Source organism: Microtus oregoni, unplaced genomic scaffold (assembly GCF_018167655.1).
Source record: "Microtus oregoni isolate MIOR12 unplaced genomic scaffold, Mior012 000041F_ref0000270, whole genome shotgun sequence".
NCBI classification, from domain to species: domain Eukaryota; kingdom Metazoa; phylum Chordata; class Mammalia; order Rodentia; family Cricetidae; genus Microtus; species Microtus oregoni.
Genome location: NW_024543208.1, coordinates 19,369,804 through 19,389,825, shown reverse-complemented (window position 1 = coordinate 19,389,825; position 20,022 = coordinate 19,369,804). Strand labels below are relative to the sequence as shown.

Here is a 20,022-nt window from a genome sequence, read left to right as displayed (position 1 = left end):
GAAGCAGGAGCCAGAAGCAAGAGAGTGGGCAAACATTTACCACTGCTCCTACAGTATAAGAGACCATGCCCAAGTGGGCTGGTATCTTAAAGGCTATTGGCTGAAGGAGCAGAATGGGCCAGCATATCTGGGTAGAGAAAATCTCAACTGAGGAATTGCCTTCCTTCACTAGATTGTCCTGTGGACATATTTGTGGCACTTTTCCTTGATTGCTAATTGATGGAGAACACAGCCTTCTGTGGTCAGCACCATTCCTAGGCAGGTGGGCCTGGTTGTTTGAGAAAGACAGCTGAATATGGTGATCCTAGAAGCATCTAGTAAGCACGATTCCTCCATGCCCTCTGCTTCAGTTTCTGTCTCCAGGCTTCTGTCTTTACTTCCTGCCTTGGCTTCCCTCAATGATGGACTAGAGCCCATAAGTCAAATAAGCCTTTTCCTTCCTACGTGGCTTTTGATCAATATTGTAACACAGCAACAGAGATGCAAATGAGAATCCCTGATTTTGATCATACACATTGCATGTACAGAAGTATGTGTGGTTATTATGTGTCAAAAATAAGAATCTCATTGCCCCAATATATTACAGATATTGAGGGCAGGAACAGAATCTTATTCAAAATCCCATGACAGCTGGGTGTAGTGCAATGGCATATATCTGTCGAGAATTCAGAGAGGATATGGCAGAAAGATCAAGAGTCTGGAACCAGCCAGAGCTACAAAGTAAGATCTTTGCAGGGGAAGAAAGGAAGTCAGCTATCTAGAATAAGGAAATCTACTCATTCAAATGAACACAGTGAAATGATAGACCCTTAAGAGAACTTAAATAGGGGGCTGGAGACATGGCTCAGTGGTTAAGAGCATTGCCTGATCTTCCAAAGGTCCTGAGTTCAATTCCCGGCAACCACATGGTGGCTCACAACCATCTGTAATGAGGTCTGGTGACCTCTTCTGACCTGCCGACATGAATATTGTATACATAATAAATAAATATTTTTTTTAAAAAAAAGAGAACACTTAAATGGCAATCAGGGGAATTAACTGAAACTCACACTGTGGCTCTGCTTATATAATTTCACTGTTACCCTTTAAATGTTATACATTGTGCCATTGTGAAGGCGGGAACTCAAGCAAGAGCCTGGAAGCTGCCATCGTTCCTGGAGACGGACTAGTAGGTCTTACGTTGTCACCATGCCCCTTATTTGATGATCCTTATAAGAACTGGAGAGATGGCTCAGTGAATAAGAGCACTTGCTCCTGCAGAGGACCCAGATTCAATTCCCAGCACCCACATGACAGTTCACAACCATCCATAACTCCAGTTCTGGGAGATCTAACACCCTCTTCTGACCTCTTGGGTCATGTGGCATTGACATTGTAAAATTATACAAATTCGAGAAAAACACCCATATATGTAAATAAATACATCTTTAAAAACTTATAACTCTTTTCTTTCAGCTACTTTAATATGACATTTACACAAGCATATTGTTCAGATTGTCAGAGCCCCTTCCAATAATTCAACTTGCGCCATAATGGCTCACACCAAAGAGAGGGCCTCTCCAGAGGCTTTTGAAAGGCATGCTATTCTGTTAGATATTTTCCTAATACCTCATAAAAAAGTGAACTTCCACCATTCCAGATACATTTGCCCTTCTTCAGAGCTGTTCACGGAGGCTAATAGGTCATTAAAGAGTGTTGGGAGCATTATCAGTGGTTGCTAAGGTTACAGAGAAATCCTAATGAGCTGCTATTGCTGTGTACATCAGGACTCTTGTCTATTAAGACTCATTTTCTCCGTTTAGCCCTCGGAGATAGTGAAATTACTCAGCGGTTAAAAAAAAAAATGACATCTTGAATTTTGCATGCAAATGGATGAAAATAGAAAACACTATCCTGAGTGAGGTAACCCAGACCCAAAAAGATGAATATGGTATATACTCACTCATAAGTGGATTCTAGCCATAAATAAAAGACATTGAGCCTATAATTCGTGATCCTAGGGAAGCTAAATAAAAAGGTGAACCCAAAGAAAAAGATATAGTTATCCTCCTGGATATTGGAAGTAGACAAGATTGCCAGGCAAAAATTAGGAGCTTTGGGGTGGGGGTGGGGTGGGGGTAAGGGGAGATGGGGAGAGAGAAGGGAGAAGGGGAGGGATGGGGAGAGCTTGGGGGAATGGGACGGTTGGGATGGAGGAAGGGTCGAATTGGGAGCAAGGAAGTATATATCTTAATTAAGGGAGCCATTTTAGGGTTGGCAAGAGACTTGACTCTAGAGGGGTTCCCAGGTGTCCAAGGAGATGTCTCCAGCTTGTTCCTTGGGCAACTGAGGAAAGGGTGCCTGAACTGGCCCTATCCTATAGCCACACTGATGAATATCTTGCATATCATCATAGAACCTTCATCTGGTGATGGATGGAGATAGAGACAGAGACCCACACTGGAGCACTGGACTGAGCTCCCAAGGTCCCAATGAGGAGCAGAAGGAGGGAGAACATGAGCAAGGAAGTCAGGACGGCGAGGGGTGTGCCCACCCACTGAGACGATGGGGGCTGATAGTAAGTTGTTACACAGAGAAATCCTGTCTCAAAAAAATTAAAATCCAACAAACAAAAAGTCTTCCTCTAAATTGCATGGCCCTAAAAATGGCTCTGACTTACGGTGCAGGATCCAGGCCTTCTTCCAATTCATGTTTTTTTTCTATCTCGGCCTCCCTGGTGCTGAGATGACACACCAGCCCCCACACTCTGATTAAGCTCTAAGTTCTTTGTGTGTGAGTTTCTGCAGATTTTTTTTTTACTTTGACAATTGGAGACAATATTTACATAGGCTATTTGTTAAATAAGTTGGAAATGGGCACATTTAAAAAATTCTGACAAAGAAACAACATGATTGTCCCTGTCCTATATAAAAATAGCATGCAACAGCCTGGTGGGGCTGCAATTCCCTTAACAAATTTACTCAGATCCTATTTGGGGTTAGGTGGTATTATTATTATTGGAAGTTAAGCTCATTTGAGGCAAGGTATAACTCTATATGCAATATGCTTTGTGAATTTTCACTTTGGTATTAAGGTTAAAGATCTGAAAACCTACAGTATCCACTGATTTTCTTATATGTGTGTTCAAAAAACTGGCAGAATACTATTTCCATAATTTAATAACTATGATAATGGGATAATTCCTTAAGTTATGATTGTGTCTCTCCACCTCTACGGATAACCATCTTCTGCTCATAAGACTTCAATGATGGTTAATGGTCTCTTGCATAAAAGCATTCAAAATCACTTAAAGAGCCCATAGAGGTGGTGCCTATAATCCCAGCACTCAGGAACCTGAGGCAGAGGAGGCTGAGGTAGGGGGGACCCCTGTTGCTTTAGGGGTAAACTGAGACACACAGTGAGGTCCAGACAAACCTGGGCTACAGTATGCAAGACCCTGTCTCAGCAAGCAAACAGCTCACTAAGGCTCACTTTGCCTGAATCAGCTGTCGCTGCTTTAAATTGAAGGGAAATAGCTCACAGGATAGTAAGCTCTAACTAATAGAGAAACATCCAGGGGGGCTATGTGTGCGCATGGGGTTTATTTCCTTCTTGTTGAGAATGTTCTTGAACTAGGAGGAAAACAGGGTGTCTCCTCCCTCCTGATGGCCAGGGAGCAACTCTTTCACTGTGGGCCTGGTCCCCACTGGATTCCCGGTGCTGCTGTTTATTCCGCAAGGGTGGCCACTTAGCTTTCTAGTAGCTTCAGGTCGGAAGGGGGGTTGATTGTCAGCTTAGGCAGAAGAACTTTGGCAACCCCTGCTTTTTTAGAAGCTGTGCTCTCTCTCCTCTCAGCTCCGATACACTCATCAGTCTGCCGAAATGCAGGCTTGCTCTTGTTTGGGGAAAAAAGACTACTCTCTTCATCTGCTACAGTTCCCAGTTAGGATTCTCTTTAACAAAAGACATATTTACAAAGAAAAAAACAGTCAGAAGTGTATACACACACACACACACACACCTCATGTACGCAAGGGAGACACTTTATCTATAAATCTCTATCATCTATCTATCTATCTATCTATCCATCTATCTATCATCTATCTATCATTTATCCTATCTATCTATCTATCTATCTATCTATCTATCTATCTATCTATGTGATATCTGATGAGCTAACCTGGGAGACTGAAACTTCACACCATAATCTGATGAGCTGTGGGAAGAAGCATGCGGTGAAGGACTGGTTAGGACAAGGTAAGATGAACACAGCAAGCAGGGTGGAGGTTTGCTCTGCGGTGCTCAATCTATGTCTTCTCCACTGACTGGTATCCAGAGACAGTTTCCTTCTGCTGGCACAGGGGAGGGAGGGTGCGTTTTCCTTTACAGACATACATTTCCTTCACAGGTCACTTACAGCTTCTTCTCAAATTTCCCCCGAGTCAGAGAGAAAAGAAAAACCCATTTGTGTCCTGACATTCTCCTTCCTCCACTACCTGAAGTCAGCGAGCAGCCTCTTGCCCCTGCCGCTAAAAGGACCTCTTACCACCCTGCCTTCCTGTCACAGCGGATGAACGGGGAATCCAAATAAAGTCTCTTCCCTTAAACCTTTTCTCCCGAGACTACAGTTCCTAAAGAACAACAGTAACAAAAATACTCAAAATCCCTGTTGTGCCAGTAAGGCAGATAGGACATGGCATCGTCTGATCTCCCAGAGTATTTCGGGATGCTGTTTTCTAGGTCCGTTCCATTTTGCTTCCGAGATTCTTTTATCAGAGTCCTATCCAACTTTCCAATCACCCCCACCGGCAGCTTTTCTCTCTGCAAAACTCTGTTGAAGAATGAGGCCACAGGGCGGCTTCTCTGTCCTCTACTGACTCCCCCGCCACAACCCCGCAATGCAAGTAATAGGATGTTTTAAACTCAAAAGTAAATGATTTCCCGAGATGCTCTCTGGAGGCTTACGGAGGTGCGGAGCCTGCAGGGAAGCAATGAAAACCACTCTTAAAAGAAAGGAAGATAAAAGTGTGTGTGTGGGGGGGGGGGGGGGGGGTGCGTTTCAAATAGAGCTAGGAGGCTTCTCTGCTGAAGCTACCTCGGCGCAGTTCCAACTTGTGCTGCGGGCTATCGCCACCTGTTGGTGACAGGCTTCTGAAAGCACCCGACTGAAAAGTTACTCCAGCCAGGAGCCTCGGTGCCCATCTGAAGTCACCAGGCTTTATGTTGTGAAATAGAGACGGGTTCCAGAACATACCCGGTGAGGGCTCGATCTTTGAAGTACATTCTAAATTCCTGTCTATAGTTTCTTCTCTTTATCTTCTCAAGCTCCGTACCTCAGACAGGGTTTCACATTTCCTGTCTTCCTCATGACATGGATTCCAGTTCTTCCTTCTTCCCCCTGCTGCGTGGGCTGATATTAGGGGGATGCGCAGCCACCCCAGCCTGCAGCGTCTGAGTCTGAACTCATCAGAAGTAGGGGCAAGGGGCAATGAAGGGTTAGCTCAACCTCGAGGATCTGGGGAAAATGGTTTTGGAATGATTCGATCTGAGAAAATCTACAAATACATGCATTCTGCTCTCCTTTCTCTCCTTTGTCCGTTTTGCTTTTCTTCTGTGTTACCCTTCACAAATTCAATCTTACTTATTGTTTGTTATTTTGGTTCTTTGGCTTTTATTCTTTTGATAGGGTCTCATGTAGCTCAGGCTGGCCTTGAAATCTGTATGTAGCCTTGGATGCATGATCTTCCTGCCTCTACCTCTCAAGTGCTAGGGTTTCAGTCAAGTTAAAAATCCTTTCTCATCCCTGCCTCCCTCTGTCTTTCAAATATTGTCTCTGGATATTGAGAAGGCAGCAAGATTGTTGCCCAATAACCACTTGGAGACACAAAATAATGATAAAAGTAATAATCGTAATATTTCCTTATAATAGGATTGCTCTACTTTATGGAACCGGGAGCAAATGTCTTAGAAACTTGTCCTTATCTGGTTCCCATGGTACTGAGGAAAGGTACCCTAAGCACGCTGGGTCAGCTCCTGGACCTGCTCTGAGGCCAAGGAGTCAGTCAGAGCAGAAATCCTATTTCTTCACAAGAAGCATCTTTCTTTGGGGTTACCACATAGTCTCCCCAGACTTGGTTGACTTAAAAATTGTTCATTTGGGAGGTCGTGCAAATTAAGACTTATCAAATTTCCCTAACCTTGTGCAGTACCACCTCTGATGTGTATGTTAACTGTTACCTAAGCTGTGTGACAGGAACCCAAGGGCCACTTTTACACTTCTCACCTGTAGATGCCTGTAGATGTCTGACGGATGGCTAAGCAAGGCAGAGGAAGCAGCCACTGATAAATGATTTAGCCCAAGACAGAGTCTCCTGGTCTGGCTTCCCTTTGTGTGCTGGGGATGTTTGTGCTTTTTTTTTTTTAATCATTCATTTTGTGTTGAAAGTATTTTAACCCTGACACTAAGGATTTTTCTGGAGAATTACTCCTAAGCCCCTTTAATTATGACATTCACACGGGGATGCTTTGTAAATACCAGGTGTCCAAACGCCAGCCCGAGTTCTTCAGTCAGAATCTGGAATGAGAAGAGAAGGCGAGGGAAGCCAGGGAATTGTCAAAGTGGCTGGATATTGAATATTTCATCTGTATTTTTCTAAACCATGCACAGAAGAGAAATAAATAATTCTTCTAGCTATTGTGCTAAGCATCCACTGTTGACAGCTGGGTATGAAAAGTTGGTCGGATTTGAGTATTTAATAGATGCTAGCAGAACTACTTGTGACTTTGCTCCCAGCTATTCGGGCCCTGTTCCTGGACTCCATGTAAAGAAACACCAGCAGTCTTTGCTATTAAACACGCGCGGTCATATGAAGCACCTGTAGTCCCTTCCAGAGTGACAAGCCAGGGAGGCGGGGAAAAGACCACTAATAAAAGTTTCTTCTGTGAGAAAAGGGGTAGCTCTCTTCCGGGTGGCAAGACACCTCAAGATGAGAACTTTCTTTATAAATGTTGATTTTTCTTCACTAAAGTCAGAATTTATTTTTGTGTTTGAGGGAGGTAGAAAGAGACAAAAAGCTTTCCCTGTGTCTGCTGGGCCTTAAACTTTAAGGCCACCTGGAGAGAATCAAATTTCTCATGTGTGACTAGACATGGATATCTGTGCGTGGAGATTCAGAGTGCCTGACTACAACCTTTTGTTTTGCTGTCTGTATTATCTCTTATTTGGAGGTTCTGACAGTGAAGGTTGGATGGTAGGGGACAGTTTCTTTTTTCTAAGACAGTCCACCTTTTACAATTTTAATGGTCTTACATTTAATACAAGAGGGCCCTGTACTATGTAAACCGAATAAGGTGTATGTTGATAATGAAAATGACCGGTTGGAAATACCTATGTCATGATCATCTAAAATTTTGTTTGATGACAGACTAAAGAACTGAAATTTGCCTTTTAGGTGGAATGCCTTTTTGTTTAATGTTAAACATGACTTTGACAAAATATTGATTGAAGCTGGATATTGGATGACATTCCTGAAGGCTGAGACCATAGGATGCAAGCTTGAAGCCAGGGATATCTACATAAAGGGCTTAAAGCCAACCTGTACATAAAGAAAGACCCTTCTGTAGGTGGAGTTTTCCTGTCCCTACCGCCTGGTTCCAAATCACTGACACGGAGGCGTAATATTGTTTATAAATGCTTAGTGGAGAGCTCACGCTTGTTACATTTAAATTAACCCATATTTCTTACCTGTGCTTTGCCACATGGCTCATGGCTTGTTACCGGTTGAGGACCAGCCTCAACAAAATGCTGGTAGGTAGAGTAGGGGCATGGGAAAATAAAAGATAGAAACCGCAAGACAGTATCAAGAGAGTGTTTCGGGGATTCCTCAGATCCCGAAAATCACCCGTATTTATCTTTCTACAACTTTTATACCAAACATAAACTGGGGGAAAAGGTAACAAAACACTTCATTAACATTATACAAGAGGTGAACTCATACAGCCAATTCTGGGGTCACACACACTGAGTAGGCAGACCGCAATCCCTCTCCTGGTGTCCTCATAATTACAATGGAAGGCACAGAAGTACCTCGGCATATCCTGACCACCTGCTGGCATAGCACCAAGCTATCTCAAGTTCAAAAAGGGGGGCCAGGCAGCCACCTCCTGAGCTAGAAGGTGTGATTAAACCTTGTTATTCGTCAAACTCTCTGGCCATCGGATAAGGTAGGAAATGGGCCTGCATTTCTAGGTCCCCACAGTTGCCTAATTTTCTATACATTTTACTTCCTTGGTGACTGGCAGGCATCTCCCTGACTCCGCCCTTCTTCATCCTAATATCCTCAGTTTGACTGTCTCACCAACTAGCTTAATATTACTTATAAATGCTTGGTGGAAAGCTCAGGCTATTAGCTAACTCTTACGCTCAGATTAACCCACATTTCCAATCTGTTTCGCCACGTGGCTCATGGCTTGCTGCCTAATTCTCTATACATCCTGCTTCCTCGGTGGCTGGCTAGCATCCCCCTAACTCTGCCATTCTTCATCCCTGTGTCCTCAGTTTGACAGGCCTGCCTTACTTTATTCTGCTTTGTTATAGACCAATCAACTTCTTTATTAATCAATGAGAGTAATACATATTCACAGTGTACAGAAGGATTATCCCACAGCACCCTTCTTTAACAAACAAACAGTAAGAAAAATAAAGTTGAATCTGACAGGCATGCTTTGTTGGGTACCGTGTCAATCACTAGCGCATCTCAATTCGAAACATCAGAGAATCTCATCTGGCATTGTCCAAGAGAGGAAACGAGGCTGTGCCAACTGTCAGGAGAAAGATTTCATTATTTCCTCTTTGTAGTTCTGACACTACTTGAATCTATTGTTTCTCTCCAGGCTCCAGACAGATTTCTTTCTGTGAGATTTTCTGTGAGATCCTCATTATGATAGCTGCCTCTGTACCTTCTCCCTTCCTGCTGCACAATGGAGGAACTAGTTTTGAAGTTCCATAGAGCTTCAACAACAGGGCGATTGGAGCCACGCACAGAAGCCAACTGTCAGTCATATAAATCTCCTAGGGGCTCAACTCCAGACAGAGTGTAGAGATGGTGAGCTTTGTGCTTCTCTAAGTGCCGATTCGGTGCCTGTAATTGTAGGCCAACTGTAACTGTCTCTTCACTAATAACACTATCACTTTCGGCCTGCTCCCCAGCCTGATTATCAAAAATACTGTATTTCATTAAAATAGGAATCACTTCCATCAGGTCTAAACTCTGAGTTCAGTGATGATGCTTTTCTCATTTGTGTTGAGGCATCCTGGCAACGGCCCCCGAAGTATAGCATTTTGACATAAGAATTGTCCTTAGCAAAAGCAACTGAAAGAGAAACATTTATGATAAAATGTCTGACCATCCTCCTTTGCCCTCTGGTCCTTTAAAACAGTTTCGCTGTATACTGCAGGTTAGCCTTAAACTTGTAATCCGCCTGCATCAACAACCCCCTCCCCCAGAATTAAAGGCCAGGATAGGTCTTAATCATTAGAGTTAACTCTAGACCTCACCAGCCCAGATAATCTATATAACAGGAGCTTTTATTCCAATCCTCATAACTAGATTTCATCTTTAGAAGATGTTCCCCATATGCTCACTTCCCCATAGCAAACTTAAGGGGCATTTTCTCTGTAGATTCTTAGGTCTCCATCTTAGGCTCTAGAAATATAATGGATATAAGGCACATAACAAAGCAAAAGCCAGTGGCTTGGGAAATGGCACAGTTAAAGTGTTTGCCCCACTAAGCATGAGGACCTGAGTTCATTTGACCCAGGCCAAAAAGCTAAGTAGTGTGGTCAACATCAGGCTGGAAATGCAGAAGCAAGCAGATCCCAGGGCTCAGTTGCATGCAGATTTCTTGCTGGCCAGCCAGGCTAGCCAGTTTGTGAGCACAAGGTTCAAAGAAATCTAGTCTTACAAAAGACGGAGAGCAATAGAGAAAGACAGGTGATATCAGCCTCTGACTCCTGCATATATACTGAAGGTGGGGGTGGAGAAGAAAGAGAGAGAAAAAGAGATGAATGCACATTCATATGCACACTACAGATGTGCACTTATACGTATACCACTGTCTTAGGGTTACTATTGCTATGATGAAACACCATGACCGAAGCAACTTGGATAGGAAAGGGTTGTTTGGATTACGTGTCCTGAGTTACTGTTTATTTAGGGAAGCCAAGATAGTAAGTCAAACCAAGCAGAAACCTAGAGGCAGGAGCTGATGCCAAGGCCACAGAGGGATGCTGTTTAATAGCTTGCTCCCCATGGCTTACTCTGTCTGTTTTCTTATGGAATCCAGGGACATCAGCCCAGAGTGGTACCACTTGTAATGGATGGGCCCTTGTCAATCACTAATTAAGAAAATGTTCTACAGGCATGTCGGTAGCCCAACCTTATAGAGGCAACTGAGGTTCCTTCCTCTTGGATGACTACAGCAAGTGTCAAGTTGACACAAGACTGGCCAGCACATCCACACTCAAAACAAAATTAAAATGGGAAAAACAGTTTGTCTATATACTCCACATGTGAGTTTCACAAAGAAATGAGGATTGTTAGGGAGGCAGGGGAGTGCAGAAGATTGAGGGTTGTGTAGGACCTTAAACTAAATGAATGAAAAGCAGCCCACTGCTTTAGGATGAAGGAGACAAAGGCAAGGTGTGGAGACCGGAGGCCTTGTGGGCATCTGCTGTTTCTCAGTTACCTTCAGATCAGAATAATCCATTTACCAAAGAGGCACTTTTGGATATAGCATTTTGCTGGTACCCTTCAGCATCAAGGGACTGATGATTGTTGATAGCTATTTAATTGCTGAGAATATTTTGAAACAGTTCTTAAATAAGAGACAAAAAAATGAACTGTTTGAAAAAGAGCTATCCTAGGGATTTCCAAACACAAATTCATCATCCTAAAAGTTCTCCCTCACATTTTCAATTACCTGAAATCAATTGTTGTTTGAAAATACTAATATTTATTTTGGCCCATTCAGGAAAGAGATACTATGATTTGGGATATGACTCAATAGTATAGCACTTTCTTTACAAGCTTGAGACTTTGAGTTTGATCCAAGAACCATAACAATAAATAAATAAATAAATAAATAAATAAATAAATACATACATTTAAATTTAGAACCTATATTCATATAACTTTTGTTAAAATGCTCTAATCTGACTTTTCTATTTTGTAATGTAAAAAGAAAAAGATTACAATTTGGATTGAAGATCTTATTTGCTCTATTTCTCTCTCTCTGTCTCTGTTTCTCTCTCTCTCTCTCTTTCTCTTTCTTTCTGTCTCCTCTCTCACTGTGTGTGTGTTGCTGGAAATTGAAACCAGCCCTTATGGATAATAGGAAAGCACTTTACCACCGAGTCATACCACATAAGGCTTAATCCATAGCTTGTTATTCTAGCCCTGTGTCTTGCCCCTTGGTTCCTCATCCATATCTATTAATAAATCCACTTATTCCTTGGCATCCCTGCAATACCAGGACTTTCTGCTGATAACAAGAGCTGTGGGTACTCAGATCTTTTACGTAAATGGCATGGCATGATTCTTACATATAACCTACACATGTCCTGTATAAGTTATCTCTTGCTTGTTGGTAGTACCAAATACAATGTAAGTAAGTACTACATTATGTGGTAAGTGCTACACTGTGTTGTTTGGGAAGCAATGGCAAAGAAAAACGTCTGGACGTGTTTAGTAAAGGTATGTTTTGATTTCTTCCTCAAATACTTTTTTCTTAATCTGAAGATGCGAAACCATGATGAAGATGGCTTATTTTATCACTTTGGGGTTTTACTGCAAACAAGGATCCACGTCAAGAAAGGGAAGTCATTAGCGGAGTCATTGGAGTCGACCTGCTTGACTTCCCTCTTTGCACTGTTGGCTACTGTTTCTTCAGCTGCCTCCGCTGTAGAGCCCAGGCCTAAGCTGTTTGTGTACCCAATTCTTCTTGTCTCTCCATACAGCTCTACTGCTAGTTAAATGAAGCTTCATCAGTTAAGGAGTCTATAAGAAAAAGAGGGCACATGCACTTTTATACACTTGGTTTCAAAAACATTTAGCAAATTGAGTCTTGACTAATGATTCACACACTTTTTTGTTTTATCCATTCATTAATTTAATTTACTTATAATTAGATTTTATTAAAACTTTGTTCATCCAGTATTTTTGATTATATCATTTCCTCCTCTCTCTATCTCCTTCCAGATCCTCCTCACCTTTCTACCTACTCAACTTCATATACTTTTTCTTTTAAAAAACTTAAAAATATAATTAAATGCAAATAAGGCAAAGCATACCGAAAGAAAAGAAAAAGTACACAAGAAGCAGGGATTCTGTTTTGTGTTGGCCAACTACTCCTGGGCATGGCTTGCCATGGAGTGTGGTTGATATGCATGGTAGCGCTCCATTGGAGAAACTGATTTTCCCTTTCCCAGCAGGAGTCACAATTGCAGACAGCTTCTTGGTTAGGGTGGGGTTTTGTGGATGCCCCCCTCCTCAGTGTTGGGATTCTAGTTGGTCTGGTTTAGGTCTTGCTCGTCCTATTGCAATCTCTGTGAGTTCATATGTGCATCGGTCCTGTTGTATCTGGAAGATGCTGTTTCCTCGGAGACATCAGTCACCTCTGGCTCTTACAATCTTTCTGCCTCCTCTTCCATATAGATCCCTGAGCATGAGGAGATGATTTGATGAAGACATTTCATATAGAACTGAGTGTTTCAAAGTCTCTTGCTCTCTACATTTTTACATTTTCCAGGTGTGTGTCTGTGTGTTAATTATCATCTACTACAAGAAGAAGGTTTTCTGGAAGGGGTTGAGCAATGCTCTGATACTCTATCAGATAAAGATACACACAAACAAATATGCATATACACACACACACACACACACACACACACATATATATATATATATATATATACATTATACACACACACTAAAGTATTACAGAACTGATTTAACTTCTGGAGCACTCTCTTTCTCTGCAAAATTAAGGACAAAGATCATTTACTGCATAATTTATGGTATTTGTGTTCATGTAGATGGATAAATGCAAGATCTTAAAATATGCTTGAAATAAGTTGTCCTTAAAACCAGCCCTTCCTGGAAATGCCCATTTACCTCAAAAGGAAACACCAGCTTTGTCTTGGCTCTAAGTGATCACTCATTATAAAATAATGTTGCTTCACATTGTCAAATAGCAAATGGCACCTTGCAGTTTGAATATGATCCATAAATTGGGACCAATTTGGATTTCTCGCTAAAGCATGCAAAAGAGTTAATGAAGAGCCGGGCGGTGGTGGCGCACGCCTTTAATCCCAGCACTCGGGAGGCAGAGGCAGGCGGATCTCTGTGAGTTCGAGACCAGCCTGGTCTACAAGAGCTAGTCGCAGGACAGGTTCCAAAACCACAGGGAAACCCTGTCTCGAAAAACCAAAAAAAAAAAAAAAAAAAAAAAAAAAAAAAAACCAAAAAAAATTCCACTGCGCATTTTATCTGCAAATGTCAAGTCAGTTTATTCGATTTTTCTTTCCCAGCGAGTTTGCTTTCTTCTCTTTGAACCTTATTGCTATTGTGTTTCCTGAGTCTTATTGGACTGGCTGCATCACACACGTGACTATTTGACTATTCAGCATCTGAATTTGAGCAGTTCACAGAAAGACAGACAGTCCTGCCTGCTTTGTTATGACACCTTTGGATGTAACTAAATGTAATTGGACCTAGAGAAACACATGCAAAGGCAATCAGAGTAGATGTAATATTCATCCTGCAGGATTCAGACTCACTCTCAGGCTCTAAATTGTCTGGAATTGAAGCAGAGAATTCTAACAGCTGTTTGATTAATGTTTTAGAAAGGAGAGTCCTGTAGTTTAAAAAAAAAGCATCTTTTGGAATGGAGAAAAGGAAATTAAGGGGCATGAAAGTGAAGTTGTGACATCTAATTTTGTTTTTGTCACAACAGCATATGACCCGGTAGCTTTTCAGATTTTAATATGTATTGGCATCAGCTACAGAGGTTATACAATGCAAATGACAAGGTCTTCTATTTGAGATTTTGATGCCATGGTCACAGAATAGAGTCAAGAATCTGAAATTTGGAAAACTCGCTTCAGTTTGTGTGCATGTGTTTCTTTTTTTTTCTTTTTTTTTTTTAAATATTTATTTATTATGTATACAGCTAGCCAGAAGAGGGCACCAGACCTCATTGCAGATGGTTGTGAGCCATCATGTGGTTGCTGGGAATTGAACTCAGGACCTTTGGAAGAGCAGGCAATGCTCTTAACCACTGAGCCATCTCTCCAGCCCTGTGCATGTGTTTCTTGACGGGCACTTTGGGAAGCATCAACTATACCACCATTTATCTATTGTTATGTGTTCCTCCACATACACAAATTATTCTATGAAGTTAGTTCCTGCTATATAAGACGCAGCTGAGGGAAAGTGGGGAAACATGGAGAATGTCAGAATCTTACATACCTCTCTGGTTTGCTCTATGCTGCTGTGGATAAACACTGTAATAGAAGAGGAGCTGCTATTACGTATCATAAGTCACGTGCCATTGTTGAAGGAAGCCAAGGCAGGGACTCAAGGTAGGAGCTCAAAGCAGGATCCATGGAAGCACACTGCTTACTGGCTTGCTGCCAACGGTTTGCTCAGCCTACTTTCTCTGCAACCCAGGACACTTGCCTAAGCGTGGCACCACCCACAATGGACTAACTCCCCTAACCCCCCACATCAATCATTAAGCAAGAAAAGTCCCTATAGAAATGCCCAGAACCAGTCTGATGGAGACAATTCCTCATTTTCACCTCCCTCTTCCCAGGTGACTCAAATTTATGTCAACTAATAAGTACACTACATGCTTGTACTTAGTAAATTATGATGGAATTGCTTTCTAATTTATATCCAACTTTGGAGGTTCCACAAATATTTCTTGCCATTTAAAAGGGCATGTTGGGATTTTATAAGTATACGTATACAAATTAATTAGTCCATATGTATATAACATATACAAAACAATAATATATACAATCCCTTTGGCTCCTGGTGAATGATTTATAAGTTTTTAACAATCTGTCTAAAGAAAGAGAACCAGAGGTTCAGAAAGCTGAAACTGGAAAAAGCTAAACAGAGTTCAAAATAATTGTGTCTTTGGTGTGTGAGTCTGTGTCTGTGCCTGTGTGGTTTGTTATATGGACAAGAACCACACTTATCCCATCAGGTACAGCATCTTCATTAGGGGATATCATTACTACTTCATCAAAAACATCCACAGGTGTAACAATGGAGCTTAAATAATGGCATATTTTTACAAAATACTTAGGTTAAAATATAATTGTATTACTCTACCCCTTTCTCTTTCCCATCTTCAATCCCTGCTATTCCCTCTCTCCCAGACTCATCCTACATCTCTCCATCATTCCCTCTGAAATTAATGGCCTCTTTTTCTTTGGTTGTTGGTATATATGTGTATTAATTTATACATTTATATATGTGTATTTATATATGAATACAAATAAAGTCCCCTGTGTTGTTCTCTTGCGAGACCACAACTCCCAGCATCCCTCTGGACTCCAGCGCACGCAAGCACGGAACACATTTCCCAGAAGCCTTTGCATTCCCCGTTAAAAGCAAGGGCCGACACGAGTTCGTCCCTTATTCCTCCCCGTCTTTCCTACCGTGTCTGCACGCCCCCCTACCTGTTTGTTATCCCTTCCCCATTAAAGTGCACCCACGTGGGACCGCTGCGTGTCTGTGTTTTCTTCCTCACGTAACGTCTCTACCATCTAACCCGCAGAATTAAGAACAACACCCTGAGTCCATTTAGTGTAGCCTGGATGCATGTGATTTCAGGGCTGACCACTGTTTATTGGCTAACCATCAGCACAGACAATGACAGTCAGTAACTCTGAGTGCTGACCTAAGAAAAGCCTTAGTACATAGAGACCCTGCGTGTCTTTAGGCTGTGGGAGACGGCTGGCTCTCCTAGAACATAAGCAAAGACTTAAATCCAAGTTTAAATGATCGTCAAGAAATAAAATAATGGTTACCACTTAAAGGAATGCTTGGTGGTTCTAGGCAGAGTTGAACAGTAAGCCACAGGCCAGCAAGCAAGCCGGGTAATGCGAAAAGCCAGCTGTAAGTGGAGGAAAAGATTTGTGTGAGCAGACAGATGTGGTATTCAGTAAAGCTAATACCTAGAACAACAGCTTCCTAAAGTAGGAGAGAATGGAGATGTTTACCAAGGAAGGGCAGAAGCTCAGAAACTGCTAGGGAGAAGGCAGAACTACTCCAGAAAACTCCAGTAGATGTTTTTGCTTTTCATTCCAAGTATGAGGATACATAATTATGTTTTCCCAAACATGATCAAGAACAACAGACAATTAACACCTAGGGCTGCTTTGACTGATGCAGCAGATGCTGAAAGAACAGGTTTTTTGAAGGAAGAGCTGTCGTATTCTTAGTTAAATTCCCTTTTATCTTCTTTCTTCTTTTCTAGACTTGAGCTTATGAGTTTCATTTTGCAGCCTTCAATTGTTTTGCTGTCAGATCCTTGCATGTCGTCTTATTATACCAAGCCATGTGAGTGAGCCCCCTAAACGCGACTATGCATCTTTAGCTCTTCTTTGTGGAGGGGCTGAGTGATGAGCATCCCTGTCCAGCCACCAGCCAGGACAGCATCTTTACAACCTCAGCTTGTACTCCGCAGCACCCAGGCAGCATGAGTAGCTTGATGCTGTCTACCCCATGATTGCTCTGAGGTTGGACTATGCATCCTTCACCTCTGCTTGCCACCCCTGTTAGCATTAAAACAATTACTGTTTTTATTCAGGTCTTATTTGAACGGCTAGACTGTTGAAGTATTATGGGTGTAGCTTGGGTGTTACAATCCATCTTAGGTGTTAGAATCTCACAGCCGACTTCCTGGTTCTCTGACTCTGATAATCTACCCATTCCCTCTTCCATGATGTTCTCTGAGCCTTAGGTGTCATTAGTTGGTTGTTAACAACAGACCAGCAGGGGCCTCAGCATAATGTCAGAAAATCTGGCTTCATTGTTTCTCACAGCCTTCATTGGAAATTGAGTCATGTGTTCCAGATTTCAACCTCTTACCTGCAACATGGAGAAGCTTAATCCTCATGTTAGATATTTGAAACCAAACCAAAATCAGTTCTATATGGACAATGGATAGTATCTCGGGGTAGTTTTGGTTAGTAAATGACTTGACTTGCTAATACTGCTTGTTTTCCTAGGAATAGATGTGTTAAAAGTAACAGTGTATGGGACAAGATTGTCCCTTCTAAAGGCCAGTAGTGACCACCATGAGAAGCAGTCATGTTACATGTTTTCTAGTCCAAGAAATGGGACCCTCATGTCTTCCTTCACCAAGAAGCAGTTTATTATTTTCTAAAGGCTAGAGCCCTGAATGTTTTAGAGGCTTTCAATTCCTTCTGGCTTCTCTGTTTCCTGTATATTGCTACCTACATTCTGACTGGAAGCTTACAAATTAATGGCAGGGATGAGAAGGGAGAGGGGAATAAAGAGACTTCAGAAAGATGTGGTCAGTCTGCATGTCCGCCCCAGTGTACCAAAACACACATATGCACACATGGAAACTGACCAATCCATTCTTTATTTAGCCCTCAGCAACCCCCTTTTTCTCCCTTTATGACAGTAGGGTGATTCTATTGTATTACGTCTGCAATCAAGTATATGCAAATAGACATATGCCTTTATTCTTTGCCCATTTTGACCAAGAAGTTGAATATAATGATTTAGAGTTACTTCCCATACTCATACATGACTCAGAACCAGGCTGATGTATCACCTTCAAGTTCAACACATAAAGCTTGCCGTGGGGGAAGTCTGGCTGAGCCTATAGGGTCCTATTGTAGCACTTGACCGGGAGAATTTTTCTCTAGAATGAACCCTAGTTTTAAATAATCTGAGGGATGCATTTTCCCCTATCACAGGCTCACCATCTCACTTTGATTAGTTATACTTTTTTAATGAGCTACAGTTGCATCATTTGGACCTTGAGAACAAGGTGCCCTGAGTATGCTCCCAGCTCACTCATATAGCTAACTTAAGACACAGCCATATCTTCTCTGAAGTTTGTTTATCAGAGAAGAAAAGATTCAAGTTTTTTTTACAAGTCTGAAATCTGAAAACAAATATTGACTACACTATTTTTTCTCTTTTCCCTCTCTTTTCATTCCTATTTCCTTTTGTAAGGGAGTAATGCTATCTAGATAGGTGTGCAGGAGAATAAAGTATTTTTTATTTGTAATGCTTGCTGGTTTCCAGGGTACAGACAATCCTGCAGTGGCCCATTTCAGGCTAGCAAGGTGAAAACACTGGATGATAAATTGACAGGGCCCATACACAGCGTGTCCTCCAAGGCCTGCAGAAGCTGGTGCTAACACACAGCTGTCTGAACCACGCCAGTCTTTTCACTGTTGCTTGCTGTTGTTTGTCAAACACATCTAACCATGTTTAGATATTTTCGGTTTTATGAGTTCTCTAGGAAGACGAACCATGTTCTTCTCAGCTATGTGTCATTAACCATCCTAATCTTCTGAAAGGTTGGCCTCAGTTTGCACATTTCATCACCAAATATTTACAGAGCATTGAATATTACTGAGCACCAAATTGATGGGATTAAACAGTAAATACGGCAGACAAAATTCTTGCTCTCCCAGAACTTCAAGTTTATTTCCACATCATTCAAAGACTCTTATAGAACAAGACTGTTACAGTAGGTAAGCACAGAGCTGCACATCATAAACAAAAATGGATGTCATCTTTGTAATAAAAGAACTTATTGGTTCATAAAATTGCAAAGGCCAGATGTATTCCCGAGGCAAAGACTTAAGCACCAGAGACCCAGTTTGTGCCTTAATAATCTATCTTTCCTTCTTCCTTATAAGACCTACAGGCCCATGACATCCACATGTGGTAGCAAAAGATGACTGGAGTTTCAGACCTCCAACTTGACAGCCGGAAGGAAAAAGGGACCACTCAGGACTTTCTGGATACCAAAGGGCAGGGATATTTGCTTCTTTGCCTGGAGTCTCAGAATGCACACACCATTATGTAGATGACTGGATTATTTACACATCCTTTAGCAAACCTTCCTGCCAACAATTTTACATTTTTTTTCTCTTTCAAGTTCATGCTTAAAGTTGAGTCTTATTTCCATACAAATCACAAGGAGGAAACTCAGAAGGGAGTTCTGAAGGATAACAATAGCTTTTAGAAGCATGAAAGGATGCCCTATAGGAGTACAAACAGCGGATGTCAGTGCCTGGCCCCTTCCATATAACTGAGATGTCTGAGCATACTGATAGAAAAGTACTCAGTACTCAGAGCTTGGACTGTTTGTTTTTGTCCCATCAATTACAATATATAGAGACTGAAGGCTTACTCTCACAATAGTTAAGAGAAAGTGGTACAGCACAGATTCTAATTGGTCTTCATAATAAAAACCTGGAGTCAGATATTAGGGGGTGAAAGCTGGAAGATCAGAAAAGCAGAGTGACTAGCCACTAGTTCTTATCTCTACTGAATCCTCAGAGCAAATGGACTATCCTGTTTCTAGAACTCTTCAGACTGAATGTCGTCTCAGTGAAACCTCAGACTGAATCCTGAGCTCTTGTCTCCTCCCATTTATATTCCTCTCTCAGCCCTGCCATATCACTTCCTGTCTCCACATCCCTAGTGCTGGGATTAAAGGTGTCTGTCACCACTGCTTGGCCTCTATGGCTAACTTGTGTGGCTAACTCTGAACTCTGATCTTCAGGCAAGCTTTATTTGTTAAAACACAAACAAAATCTCACCACAGTGGTTGTATTCAAGTAAGAAATGTTCTTGCTTTATGTCATTGTTTCTAACAAAATATGTCTTTGGTTTCTAAGACTCGAGCTGTTTTCTCCAAAATCATGTGCATAAAGCATATTTCACTCTCAAGTAACTGTCTCCAAACTACATC

General features: G+C 41.7%; 1 pseudogene; it reads right to left on the bottom strand.

Moving 5' to 3' along the window:
* Window positions 1–15,897: 15,897 nt before the first annotated feature.
* LOC121433802 lies at window positions 15,898–17,172 on the bottom strand (annotated as a pseudogene).
* Between the last annotated feature and the right edge of the window lie 2,850 nt (window positions 17,173–20,022).